The sequence below is a fragment of the Aegilops tauschii genome, chromosome 7, assembly GCF_002575655.3.
Source record: "Aegilops tauschii subsp. strangulata cultivar AL8/78 chromosome 7, Aet v6.0, whole genome shotgun sequence".
Lineage (NCBI taxonomy): Eukaryota > Viridiplantae > Streptophyta > Magnoliopsida > Poales > Poaceae > Aegilops > Aegilops tauschii.
In genome coordinates, this window is record NC_053041.3 from 220,927,499 (window position 1) to 220,940,895 (window position 13,397).

A 13,397-nucleotide genomic window follows, 5' to 3' on the forward strand; every position below is an offset into this window, starting at 1 on the left:
AGTACCATTTGTAAAACACTGTAACTGATATATAAAAACAGAAACATTATCTGAACAATACATTTCTTAAACATGTACTCCGGCCTATCCCTAACAGAAATGGTACTCCCGCCGATCCCTAACAAGTGTTCCAGTTTTGAACTAAGATTTCAGTAGTTAATTCTGAGGAAAGTAGGTACTGACCTTTCAAGACCAAGATTTGAAACAACTCCCGAGGAAGATCTAAATGAGATCTCAACACATATATGGAAATCCGGTCTCATTTTGTGCAGTTCCACCAAAATTAAGCGAAGCAAAATGTCGCAATAGCAACAAGTTGAATAGATATCCCTGTTTTAACAGAGGCAAAAAAGGAATCAATTACTGGCCAATAAAGGAGGATGAAACATGCGGCCACAAAAATGGTAATCCCGCCAATCCCTAACAAGTGTTGCAGTTTTGAAATAAGATTCAGTAGTTAATTCTGAGAGTGGCATTGCTTAATTTTACCAGCGGCATTAGATTAAAAAAAAGCATAAACATTTCCAGGGGAGAGTGGACGCAACAACAACATGTGCTTCCATCTCCTTATAAAGGGGGTGATGCAGAGTTTGTTATAACAAAGCAACAAGCATAATGTCTGGGTTGGTCCCATTTTTGTTCACTACTTAATGGGAAAATACAGCAATACAATAGCTTCAATTCAACATTGATTTAAAACAATACCAATACGAGTAGCACACACTGCACGATCATGTGGATGAAGGCAAGTACCAACCTGTCATGACGCACACAAGATCACGTACGAATCTGCCAACACGAATAGGAAATCCAATCTCGTTTTGTGCAGTTGCACTGAAATCAAGTAAAGTCGCCGGTGTGACATTTAAGTTTGCTATAGCAACAAGTTGAATAGATATCCCTGATTTAATAGAGGCAAAAAGGAAACAATTACTGCCAATAAAGAAGGATGAAACATGCGGCCACAAAAGAAGCATCTACCTTATCTTGATGGAAAACAAAGTATAGGACATTAGCATTTCTAAAACGGTTGCATTGATTCATATTAATAGAGAAATTCTCTTAAAATAGTTCAGTAGTTAATTCTGAGAGTGGCATTGCTTAATTTTACCATCAACATTAGATTAAGAAAAAGCATAAACAGTTCCAGGGGTGAGTGGGCGCAACAACACCATGTGCTTCTATCTACTTATAAAGGGGGTGATGCAGAGTTTGTTGCAACAAAGCAACAAGCATCATGTCTCGGTTGGTACCATTTTTGTTCCCTACTTAATGGGAAAAGAGAGCAATACAATAGCTTCAATTCAACATTTATTTAAAACAATACCAATACAAGTAGCACAACATCTCAAAGCACACTGCACGATCATGTGGATGGGACATGGGACATGCCAGCACCATGTGCGTCCACACGTATAAATGGGTGATGCAGAGTATGTAGCCAAGCAACATATCTGCGTTGGTCCCATATTTTTTCTCTTTGAAACTTTTCCTATGTGAGGGCAGCAAATCTAGTCCTGCACAAACTACCCGACCCCCCAGTTTCTTTCCCTTTTCAACAAAGAGTTTGGTTCCATACAGATGTGTGTACTGGGTTACCCCCTTTTTCCCTTTTCGACCAACAAAGCGGCTGGATAGCTAGTCTATACTACTTTCCCTCCCTCCTTTCCTCATTGAACCACGTCCTAGATTCATGCTCCACCCCACCGCATCCTTGTTTACTCTTTGAACCAAGACCTAGATCCGACTACAGAATCGAAAAACATCCGCATGCAGCTAGACCAATGATGGTTTCAAAGAAACTTATACCTTAGGGTCGTCGGGATGTGGCAAGGCGTGCGGCGGGAGGTTGGATCTGCCCACACTACGTACAGCTGCGAGGAATAAGGGGTCGGTGGCCCTCCCGCACAGGTGCTGGGTGAAAGAGAAAAGCGCAGCCGGCAGTGGATTGCCTCCCTCGCCGAAGGCGATAGAGTGAACGCTGCACCTCCTCCCCTTCCCGGTGCGACGGGATCCGGACACCTCCTTCGCCAGCTGTGAGGGGGTGGGAGAGTCAGAGGCCACAACGCACTCTTGTTTAGATCTGGTGAAGAGGGTGAGAGACTGTGAATATAGCAAACCCTAGAAAAGGAATGCTGAGCCTCCATCATGTGTGTATATATATATGTAGTGCGGCGAGAGTGTGGACAGTGCAAACCCTAGCGAACAAGCGCTGAGGCTCCAGCTTATAATATACTGTAGTACGGACTGAGCTCCGGTGCCTTAACTGCACCTGCTTTTGGCTGTATGACAGGTGGGCCAGCCACATTTTGGGCCCACCTGTCATAAACCCAAAGGCAGGTGCACTAAAGTCAATGAAGCTGCATCCATATAGTACTCATGTATACGACTAATATATAGTGGAGTGGTTTTCTTATTCTCTCCATAACAATCGTTTTAAATTGTGTAAGTACGAAACAAAACTCTTCATTTAACGTACCAGTGAAGAAAACTACTACTCCCTCTGTTCCTAAATATTTGTCTTTCTAGAGATTTCAACAAATGACTACATACGGAGCAAAATGAGTGAATCTATAGTGTAAAAAATGTCTATATACATCTGTATGTGGTAGTCCATTGCAAACCACCTGAAAGACAAATATTTAGGAACGGGGGGAGTACTTCCGATGAACTAACGATCCACACGTCCTGGTCGCACTTCCTGTCCTTCACGTGCGGTACACTACCCTCCCTTAAGTGAACAACCACACATGCGCCAAATTATCGGAAACGTGTGAGAGTGTGTACAAATAAAGAATTTTAATTTCAATTATTGGAAAGGTTTGAGAGTACGTACAGTTTGCCCTCTCTAATAATTATGGTTTGTTGTGTTCGGCCTAAACTTGGTCAAACTATACAAAGTTTGACTTCAGTCAAATCTAATATGCGGAGTAAATAAAAATGGAGGGCTACTACGTCCATCCAGGTTTTAAGTCCACACCATTTTTTTAATCAAAGTTAATAGATGGAAAAATAAAATTACAGGGGAGCTGGAGACAAAGTTGTGAGAAGGGTTAGAAATCATACAAAACTTATGCTCTTAGTACCAACGTCGATCCTTCTTCGAGGAAACATTTGGTTCATAGCCAATTGTGTGATAAAAAATTGCACCAACGTGAAAGACGACTGCGTCTCCAACGCAACCAAGGTGAACTGACGAAGGATATCATCTTTGTGGGTAACAAGCAAAGAGCACTGATGGAAGACAACTTGTTTTTCATTGAAAATCGATCAGCTTCACCAGCCGACGCAACCATGAGGCACAACCATGAGCATTGGTAGGTCATTGTGGTGATGCATCATCCATTTGGCATCAAGTTTGGGTGAGGCACCTACGAAGTTCGACAAATCCTCACTATGGTCTGTTTCTTCTCAGTAGTCAAGCTCGAGGAAGGAAGAACCACGTGGCAGAGGACAGTGAGGCGGAACAACAATGGCCATCCAATTTTGTGCAGTTCCACTAAAATTGAGGAAGACATGCCCGGGTATGGAGATACGCATCGCTGTTTCCAAAAATATAAAAAAGGGATATAATGTTGTTACTTTGTTTTACAAGATTAACAACGACATCTCAATTGTCAATAAGAATTATGAAAAGTACACCAACAAACAGAAGCATCATGATTATCTTGATGGGAACTAAACCAGGATACCCGAGAAAAAAAGCATTTCTTCATTTAATCAGTGATAGTATTAGATTAGCAGCAGCAATATGAGCATATGGACAATGACCGCACAACCACCATGTACTTTTTGTCGAAACAACATGTGTACCTCCACCGAGGCATAAATCAGGACAACTTTTCGAGTGGCATTTCCTCTATAATAGTAGGTGATGTTGGACCAGTCGACGAACCCTAGCTACTATACATGGTGAGCTGGGGAGTAGTCGCATAGAAGAAAACCCGCATGCAGCAACCTGGGGAGCTGGACCAGTACAAGAAGTTATACCTCAGGTGGGTGAGATGTCGCTTAGGCGGGCGGGCGGGATCTGCCCACACGACGGCAGCGAACAAGGGCACGGAGGACCTTCGTCCGCGCCAGCACCGGCTCCGAGAGGACGGTGCGCATCGGCTTCCTCCATCGCCGACGGTGACAACGTCAACGCTGCACCTCCTCACCTCCCGCAGCAGCCGGATCTGTGACCACCGGTGAGAGAGATAGTGTGGACACTGTCATCTTGTTTTGATATGGAGAGGGTGAGAGAGCGAGACGCGAGAAACTCTATCAAACAAGAGGCTATAATGGAGTAAAACAATCTCTCCATAGCAGTGGTTTTAAATAGAATACGAACGTTCCTGGAAAAAAGAAACGAAAAATGGCGGACAATTTTTTAACGTACCAAGAAAGAAAACTCGATCAAAAACACGCCCCGCTTCCAGGTCGCGAGAGTCGTCGCGCACACACACATAGACATAGACATGCATATCCGTGTTTACGTAAAATTCCATTTCCATCTCCATCTCCAATCATATTTGTCCAACTGGCACATTATTTACGTTGTTAATTATATACGCGGCAATATTAATGTACAACATCTCTTGTTTGCGGGCGTCCCGACCGCTGCCACGGCCGCTCCTGACCAACCCGAACCCTCTTCATCACCCGCGCGTGCTTGCCGCCCGAAACGGTCAGTGCCGCATTCATGCCCGGCCAAAGTGGACGCGACCTCTCACTGGCGCCGGCATTAAAGTGGCGCGCCGGCCGAGAGAGCGTCGCCCGCGCCGCTTCCTGGTGCATGCGACTGCTCCGCGTTCAAAGGTCGCAATAGCCGGCCACAACATGCATGTAAAAAGTTTTTGGGAGTCCGTGCTATAGCTAGCTGTCCTCCCCCAACTCGTCAATCTCTTCCAGTAGTACTAGTACTCCATGGCGCGATCCATCGACAAGCAGACGGGAAAGTTACCGTATACTCGGTTTGTGGTGAGGGGCATGCCGAGCAACCGTGTGGGGTCGAGCCGTGGAGGAGGGTGAGACACGAACGCGACAGACGTGATTTAAACGTTGGTTTTGCTCGATGGCGCGATCCAACGAAACAAAACATTTGTTTCTCTCCGTTTCCATTCTTTCTCCAGAAAAATGGAAACTTTCCATTCCATTTTCATTCCTACTCCAAGGTTGCCCCGTTACAACATTCCATCAAATACAAAGGAAAACTAACATGCATGCTAATGCATCTCAATGATTCACAGATCATAGCCAATATTTACTTCACAACTAAAGACAAAAGTTGTGAGAGCGTGTACGAAAGAAAAACTACTGATGGGGTCACCTACGACTTAAACCCTAAACCCTAAACATGATTTAATTTCCTGGCCAGGTAGAACCTGTCAAAGGAAAGATGGCTGGCACCCTCGGATCATACGATGCTTTTGTGCAGTTCCACTAACATCGAGCTGAGCATCCCTGATGGCAAAGATATTGAAGAAGTGTGATTGGAATAATAGTACTGGTACTAGTTCATGAGACATAAACTCATCACAAGTAGAAGCCGGTAGAAGTAGAGAAAGATCGACATGGAGATGGAGCTACGTGGGGAGCTGCGGCAGTGGATCAAGCCGGCTCCAAAAGGAAGATGGACTACCTGGGACGTCGGGCTGTAGCTAGAAGGGCGGTTGGGACGCGGCATCGGCCCATACCGCCGTGACCCCCGATTGGGACGCACCGACTGTGGATTTTCTCCCTCGCCGATGTCGACCGCGTCTACGCAGAACATTGTCCCTTCCCCCAGCTGTGGGATCAGGCCGGATATGTGACCAGCTGTGTGGCCACCGTCGTTCTATGCTTGTGAAGAGAGCAACCCAAGCAAGCAGGCTTGTAGCTTAGGCTCTTGCTAGTGTATATATAGTGGTTTTCTTTTTCTCTCCATATTAACCATTTTATATTGCGTACGAGTCATTGAAGAGTGAAATGATGGTTGCTTCTTCCGACTAACTTACTGTGTGATTTGACTGCTCATTTAGTGGCCCCTACACGTACTCCCCCTACGTGTATGCAACAGTCACACGTACACATGGACGCAAAAACGCGCGCGATGCCCTAATGCATGCATGTCCGAGCACATGACGGAACACACACGGTCACGCTCAAGTGCTCAACCTACACGTGCATGCACACACATACTCAGCCAGGGTGAGCTAGTGACCGTATAAACACCGGAAAATGTATATATTGAGCGCAATGAGCGTATTATGAAGGCCACTAACCGTATTTTTACAAATATACAGTGACAGGCAGTGTATTTATCTCATTTGACCGGAGAGGAGGCAGTATGGACTAGCATTACTTTGCTGTGTCCCGTCAACTTGCCGAACAAGGAGAAGCTTGCAGGACGGGAGAAGCTTGCGCGCGGTGGCTCGCAGGACAAGGAGAAACTTTTGACAAATGCAATCTCTCCCTCGCTCAGGCGGTGGACGTGCAACAGTTAATTCGGTGTCAGATTGCCAGAAGCATACACTATACTAGTACTATTATTGTTCCACTTCCCGAAGAGGCGAACAGCCAAGCGCAACGTTTACTAGTACTAGTACTAGTACTATAGTCTATAGAGGTATGTACTATACTAGTACTAGGAACCGAATGGAGGAGCGTCTGCACTCTTATTTTATATTTAAAATGTGATAAAGCAATCTTCAACACATTTGGTTCTCTTCGAGGGTTCTCGCATGTAATAATGGAAGTTGATTGCATGGAACACTCGCCACAATTCTCGCTTAATTCTGGCTCATATCCTGTTACAAATAGGAGCGCTCGATAATATTTCCTCTTTTTTGTTATTCAGCATGTAAACAGGTCAGCAAACCTTGCGGCGCATCTTTGTGCGAACCGTGCTTGCTGCACTTTGAATGTGGCCGAGAGCTGGCTTGATGAAACACCTCGCTTCCTACTTCTTTTTTTCGGGGTACTACCTCGCTTCCTAGTGACCAGTGTCTTGGCTGATCGTCCTAAGAATGCTTATATATGAATAAAGCTCTCTCATTTACCCGCAAAAAATATTAAGCCATATTAACCGGAAAGGAGGGAGTATGGACTAGCACTACTTTTTGGTGTGTCCGGTCAACTCGCAGAACAAGGAGAAGCTTGCAGGACAAGGTGAAGCTCGCTTATGTCTTTTGACTAATGCAACGTACCCTCGCCCAGGCGGTGGACATGCATCAGTTCATTCGGTGTCAGATTGCCAGAGGCATACACTGTAGTACCGAACATGTGGAGTACCATCATTGTTCGACTTCACGAAGAGGCGAAGAGCCAAGCGCAAGGTTTAGTAGTACGAGTAGTACTACTACTAGAACCGCATGGTGGAACCTCTGTACTCTTATTTTTTAATTTCTGATAAAGTACACATTTATTCCGGAGAAGGGCGGAAAACGGCAGCCCAACATGTAATGATGATATCGATCAACCATGCTCGAATATATCTTGGCCTCCGTGCGAGCCCGTCTGTGTGTTCTCGCTCCTTGTCACTCTCAAGGAACGGCGGGTTGGCCATTTTGCCGTCAATTGAGATCGGTTTGCTCACACTCCGGTCCCACATGTCAGTGATATGCCAAGAGGAGGTGCGTTGACCGACTGGCCATACGCTTACTTGGTTTTGCACCTTCATACTACTCCTCCCCCCATCACAGTTTACAGGGTGCGCTTCATTATGATGCATTTCTCTCAATGCATTTCCACCCCCAGAGAGACTTTAGACGCGTTTGGTTTAATTCTCAATTAATTAGGGCGTGGTAACCGCAATCAAGTCCACAATTTTCTCTCGATGTACTACGGAGTGGAGTAAGTGCATGCATGTGTGTACCCGGGGTGGAAGCACTGCATGCATGTGTGTACGCATTATTTCCTCTAGTAATAGACGCCGTGCTATAACTACCAATGCTATTTTTCAGGCCGATCGCTAGTCGCCTTGGTCTCAGAGATTTTTTCTTTTTCTGAAGCACGCTCTATAAACAGTGACGGATGGAGTAGTATGAGCGGATTCAAAGAAGAGCGTATTGATGGTTGCTTCTTCCGAGCAACTTACAGTGGGAAAGGTGGGTCTTATGATTTGACTGCTCATTACTCACTATTAATGCGGCGCAACGACCGGGCTGAGTCTCCCATGCGGCTATGCACTACCCCCTCGGTTCTTAAATATACCCCGGAGTATTTGTCTTTCTAGATATTTCAACGAGTGACTACTCAAATATTTGTCTTTTTATAGATTCAAATGGACTACCACATATGGATGTATATAGACATATTTTAGAGTGTACATTCACTCATTTTGCTCCGTATGTAGTCACTTGTTGAAATCTCTAGAAAGACAAATATTTCGGAACGGAGGGAGTACACATACGAAGCAAGATGAGTGAATCTACACTCTAAAATATGCCCATTTGAAATTTGTAAAAAGAGAAATATTTAGGAACGAAGGAGTATAATTTTGTGCATGGCACATGGACCCGGATGCCGAAGAGGCTTCTGGCAATGCTATCATGCTTCCAACATTTGTTTACATAATTGACGTACTATACAAATAATTTTCCAGCGACATGAAATTGTACAATGGTGTGAGCTTTCAGCTTTTGTTTCGTGTGTCTTGCCGTCGATGCTCTTTCGGAACAATAAAAAACTAACTTCCTTGCTAATGCATCTCAATTATTAGCAGATCAGAGCTAATATTTACATCACAACTGAAGACAAAGTTGTGAGAAGGTGTAAAATTAAAATTGATCCATGCTTTCATTGGCAGCAACGTCCCCCCCAGCCCTGTCTAAATCAACAAGGCATGTTGGGAAAAAAGTAGCTGTCTGGAGCATGCAACATTCCGATCATTTTGTGCAGTTCCACTAAAATAGAGCTGAGTGTCCCTGTTCCAAAGATATTATGTGTGATTACGATAATAGAGGACTGCTGATGAAACAATAAACACACAAATAGAAGCCGGTCACCTTTGCAGTCTCTCTTAAGACTAACTAGTTGGAGAAGATTAGGCTCGGAGTTGGATGAGGAGGATAGAGCAAACCCAATCTCCCGTTGTGCAGTCGCACTGAAATGTAGAGACGTTGCCCGTGTGCCATTTTGGTAGAACTGCACAAAACACTCTTAAGAAAAAAGTGATTTGTGCAGTTCACCAAAAGGTCGCAATAGCAACGAGGTGAAATGGATAGCCCTGTTTGCAAAAAACAGGTAGAAAGGAAACAATTATTGGCCAATAACAGTTGATGACACATGCGACGACAAAAAAGAAGCATATTCCTTGTCCTAAGGGAAGATAACAACACGGTTGTGTTTTTCTAAAACGGTGTGAGGACGAGATTGCAATATGGAAAGTACACCGGACGAGCTACGTTTTGGGCAAAGAACTATGGAAGATCCACATGCAGCGACATGGGAAGACGGGCAGTGGAGCACGGCCGGAGGGGATACCTGGAGGTCGTCGGGATGTAACTAGGTGAGCGGCGGCGGGTGGAATCTGCCCATACTGCGGCAGCGAGCAGGTGGCGTAGGCCCTACCGCGCCTGAGCTTGGTCAGAGAGAACGGCGTGTACCGCAGATCGGGACGTGCTGCCTCAGCGCCGTCGAACTGAGAAATGATGCACGTCCTCCTTTTCCACCGGCGGACGGGATGCGGCCGGATCAGTGACCAACGGTGAGAGAGAGAGAGAGGCCACCGCAACCTTTTTTGAGATACTCTGAAGAGAGACAAACCAGGCAGGCAGGCTCCATTGTATATAGTGGAGCGGACTACCTTTTTCTCCATAAAAATCATTTTATATTCTGTGTACGTGCCATTGAGTGATATAACTTTATTTAAAAATGACGCGCCAACGCATCAAGTCGAACTTTGTTTCGTGCACGCGTGGTACACGACCTCTATAGGTAAACAACCGTTACACGCGTTCAAATTAGCACGTGGGCTGCCATTTCGTACAGAAATGAGCTCCACCGTGTACCCGCGTGGGTGTGGCTGGGCACGAAGCGTGAGTACGTGCACGGTGCACCTATTCTCTTCTTGTATACGTACACCACCTACGTGGGGTTGTGTGAGAGAGATACAAACGTAGAGAGATATAATGTGTGGGTTCGTGAGAGTTTTTTTGGGGGGGGGGGTCAATCAAAAAATGTAACATATGCAATGTGTGTGAAATAGAGTCCTGGATATATCATATATATAGAGGGGGCGATCCACGAGAAGAGAGTGGAGGTATCATCGGCTTGAGGTGTCCACAGAATCAAAGAGAGGGATGATGTGTGTGTGTGTGTGTGTGTGTGCGCGCGCGCGCGATCGATTAAGAGTGCCATCGAATTTGTGTGTGCCCACGTCAAAGATATAGAGTGGCTGGCCTACTGGAACGTGAGAGGGGACAGGTGCAGTTTGTCTCTGTGGCATGGATACCTACCTACAATGCTCGACTATCGGTGTGTGGTGGGGGGGGAGGGAGGCCTAATTAACTATAGAGGTGCAATGGCTGGTATATGTGTGGAGGAGGAGAGAGGCCTACCTCATGTATTAAGGGAGATCAGTCTACCTCATGTATCAGGGGAGATCGATCGGCATCGATGCATATGTGTAGGAGAGGAATAAGGTTGGGAGAGAGACAGAGCTAGAGTGTTGGAGGGGGTGGTAGTGGAGTTGCTTCTAACAAATGGTGGGATAGGCTTGCTAGACAACCAGAGGGCACGCCTGCAATATCAATAAGAGAGGGGATGGCTGCCTGTCTATGCACGTGCGTGTGAGAGACGGGTCAGGAGGCATGCACGAATGATGAGGGGGGACGATATGGCTGTGGTAAGCAGACATAACTACATAGGAAGATCAATCGTCCTTTGTCAGAGAAAGGAGAGACATAACTTGTGAGGTACGTCGATCGATGGGGGGAGGGAATAGTTAAAGTCGACCTAGGTATATGTTGGGAGATCGATCGGTATACATGCATGTGTGTGTTAGAAGCAAGTGAGGCATGAGGGGAAGGATAGAGAGAGAGGGATGCATCTAGGAGGTGGTGCAAGAGTCATACTATATCGAGGGGGAAGGAGTGTGCGAGTACGAGATCGATGAAAAGAGTGGTGGGAGTGAGGCATGGACGATGATAAGAGAAGAGGGGAAGCTTGTGTTTGTGCTAGGCACACCTGGCTAGAGAGGCATATCGATCGATGTGTGCCGTAAAGAAGGAGCTGGGGGGCCTACACACACCGTGGGTGAACGACCTAAAGTGAAAAGATGAATTTGCGTCATGGAGCTAGAGAATGCTGAGGGAGGGTGAGAGGGATGTGGGCGTGTGCATGCACGAGAGAAAGTTAGTGCTAGCTACAAAGATAAGAGGATTGTGTGGGTGTAAAAGACGAATAGAGATCATACTTCATTATAAAAAGCGAATACGGATATTTGAAGAATTTATCATAGTGTTTTAAACCAACGCATGTGTGAATATATATAATGGTGATACACATGGTGTGGTTATGAACATATTATACTACATATAATATAGTTTATCTCTACTCTTATAAAAAAACGGAGTTGTTGATGATGGTGTGCCTGCCATCCTGCAATATAGGCCGTCCGATTTATATCTGACGGATAGGAAGGAAACTATGGCAATTTTGAAAAAAGATACCCACACCCTCTCCATATTTGCAAATTAGTCCTCCCCTTGATCATGTTGATGTTCTGTGGAGCGCATGGGCATCTTGCTAGTACTACGTATAATATATAGAACATTGATCATAATTTGGGCTAATGTGTGGCTTTTGCAGCTCAGGTCTAAATACTTGTCATAATGTAGGGGGCGGGTCACTATACTATGTGTGATAAACACGGTGTACGTATGGAACATGGTTTAGATTATGAATATATAGTTAGTACATCAAATGTACTATTATTTGGAATCAACATCAAGTGTATTCAAAAAATAGAATTAGAGTTCATGTAGTACACATAGTTCATATCTATCTCTATAGTAATAATGTGGTGTGTTATTAAGGTAATACACGAATGATGGTTGAAGTTGGCAACAATCATGATTGTAGATTCTTATTGAAATAGAGAAACGAATGCAAATTTAGTTCGAATTGCAGCGGTAGTATAGACATTTGGAATGCACTAAAATGTTGGTATGAGTAGGTTACATGCATTATACAGCAAGCAAAAAAATTTAATTGGACATAACATGGATTCATACTCCCTCCTTCCATCTATATAGGGCATAATGCGTTTTTTAAGACCGCCTTTGACTATTGACAAGATTAATAGTACATGACATGCACAATATGAAAATTATATCATTGAAAGAACCTTTCACAGACGAATTTAACGGTGTGCTTTGTGTAAGTTGCATGTCATATATTATTGCTCTAATATTTGGTCAAAGTCAGCATCGAAAAACGCATTAGGCCCTATATAGATGGAAGGAGGGAGTAGCTTTGAATAGCATTTTTATAGTAAAACGGGGCAAGACTCTCTCTTTGTGTGGTGTGAATAGTTTATTTTTTTCGTTTTCTTTTTGGTTGAGGGAAGTGCGAATTGATTTGGTACGTACAAGTACAATACTACACGTTAGGTTTGTCCCTAAAATTCAACCCGCGCCTTGTTATATCCCGAAAATTCAGATATCGTGCTCCCAAAACTGGCGCCTTCACAACCCGCGCCTTGCTATCCCGAAATTACAACGCGCGCGAAAGCTCCCTCCAGCTGCCAAATCACGACACGTGAAATCCCCCTTCTAACCCTGAGCCGAAAGGGCCGCTAGTTCAAATCGGTGGGGGGTATTTTTGTAACACACCCTTGGCTTGAATCCGCAGCCCCCAGCAACCTTGGCTTACCGTGGTTGGATCGTCGTGTCTTTAGCCCTCGGCAGTCTTGGCTTGCCGGGGCCGGAGCGCCGGTCCGTTCTCTTTCTCCCAAGCGGCTCAGCAGAAGTGTCCACGGGCCCTGTGAACCAAAGAGGACAGAAAGACGCACACTCGACCTCTAAGCTAGGGGTTAGTCGCCGCTAAGCACTATCAACCCTAACCGAGGGAGAGACTCAACCTAGAATGCATGCTATAACTTAGGGCGCCAGCGCTTCATTTATTTATGCTTAGGGTCTGCGCCTGGCTTTGTACAGAGTGTTACATGCCTTGTCGGCAAAGCTTGTACAAAAGGTGGCTTGCCGGAAGGCCCGGCAAACCGCGTCTTATGGGTAAAAGTTGCGAAGATGCTCGATGTTCCAGGAGTTGCTCACTGGGACAGCATCTTCGGTCTCCAGGCGGACTATGCCGGGCCTGGTGACTCGTATTACCCGATAAGGGCCTTCCCACTTCGGTGTCAACTTGTTGGAATTCTTGGTCGACTGAACGCGCCAAAGAACAAGGTCGCCTTCCTCAAAGCTTCGGGCATG